Source organism: Coenobita brevimanus, chromosome 14 (assembly GCF_032717465.1).
Source record: "Coenobita brevimanus isolate Jiangsu-jjx chromosome 14, ASM3271746v2, whole genome shotgun sequence".
NCBI lineage: Eukaryota > Metazoa > Arthropoda > Malacostraca > Decapoda > Coenobitidae > Coenobita > Coenobita brevimanus.
This window is the reverse complement of record NC_136967.1, coordinates 33,139,498-33,141,037: the sequence shown is the minus strand read 5'-3', so window position 1 is coordinate 33,141,037 and position 1,540 is coordinate 33,139,498. Positions and strand designations below refer to the sequence as shown.

General features: G+C 42.0%; 1 non-coding gene across 1 annotated transcript; it reads left to right on the top strand.

Moving 5' to 3' along the window:
* The first annotated feature begins 985 nt into the window (after positions 1–985).
* Positions 986–1,104, top strand: LOC145390515 (5S ribosomal RNA). Its single transcript, XR_013895663.1, has one exon. It is a non-coding gene; the product is annotated as a 5S ribosomal RNA (ribosomal RNA).
* Positions 1,105–1,540: the final 436 nt, after the last annotated feature.

Sequence of the window (1,540 nt, the reverse complement as noted above, 5' to 3'; positions counted from 1 at the left end):
TTTTGGTGGATATTTCCTCTGCTGTTGTCTGCACACCTAGTGGTAAACAGAATATGAAATGTTCTGCTATTTTTTTTGACTGTCAGGAAAGCGGCAGAAGGCTAAGTGCTGAGCAACATTTGCAACATCAGTGGTTTCATCGAACTGCAGACCAAACCAGGGTGCTGCCCTGAGTCTTGAAAGAAGCTGATCCTTCAAATCTTCAGTGACTGCCACAGATCGACGTTTCACTGAGGAGTCAGAATCTTATCAAGTGGTTTCTTGCATCCATGAAGATGCTGTGCAGCTATTTCTAAGCATGGAAGAATGGCTTTCTCAGCGAAAATGAAAGGTTTCTTAGATATCGTAACCCCCTTTGTTATTTCCGCTGATTTCACTAGAAGGGGCTTCTCCCCCTTTTCTCGATGGACCATAACGCTATCGAAGGAGAACTGTTGCTTTTTGAGCTCAGCTTGAGTTGGTTCAAAGAACTCCTTTGAAATATATTTATGCTCATTGTGTTGCATTTTCAGATGAGACAGCAGCTTGGAAGGTACCAGATTTGAATGTTTATAGCCTACTTCGCAAAAGAGAAAACACTGAGCGCCTGGATAAGAATCTGATCCTCTTCATTTGGCATATAAAATCCTTACTTCACTTCGTCATTATTCCACTTCTTTCACTTTGATTTGAATTGAATGGACGTACTTGATGGATATTGTCTTTTCTGCTCGAAACTCGTTTCACTGCCATTTTTCGGGATTGGTAAAAGTGATCCAATTGTGTGATCTTCCTGTCTATTTTCATCACTTGTTGTTTGCCTTTTACCCAGCTCCTCAGGTCGTAGTTCATCAGTAACACCGGGTTTATTGCAGTACTTGAGTAGAGCCATCTGCAGGGGAAAAAAACAGTCTCCATTATTTTTTTTTTTTAATTACAAATCCTCCTTTGGCGAAAGCTTTGCCATTGCACTTGACATCTCAAAGGCTTTCGATCGAGTCTGTAAGCCAACGGCCATACCACGTTGAGTACACCGCTTCCCGTCCGATCAGCGAAGTTAAGCAACGTTGGGTCTGGTTAGTACTTGGATGGGTGACCGCCTGGGAACACCAGATGCTGTTGGCATCCCTACGTGTCAAGTGGAGTTGGTGGAGGATTAGTGCCCCTCCCTGTAAAACAATTAACTCTAAGCCCTTGGCCACCCCGTTCGGGATACATGGCGTCTGGCAATGAAAAAAAAAAAAAAAAAAATCTGCCTTACTATACTCTGCAATCTCAGTGTATTCTTGCATATAAATGATAATAATAATAATAATAAATAGCTTTAGTACCGTCTATCCTGGAAAAAATATCCTGCGAAGGGGCTAGCCACTATGAGTGACCCTGAAATAATTATATAATGCACCCAGTCTGATACTTCTCGTCCTCTACATGCCACACACACACATTAACTCATATATCAAGACATCGCGACATGCCGGTGTGGATGGAAGGAAACACGACACGGGTATGAAGATCAGAGTTAATTTCCTGATTATTTTCATTGTTGTTTCTTCAGGAG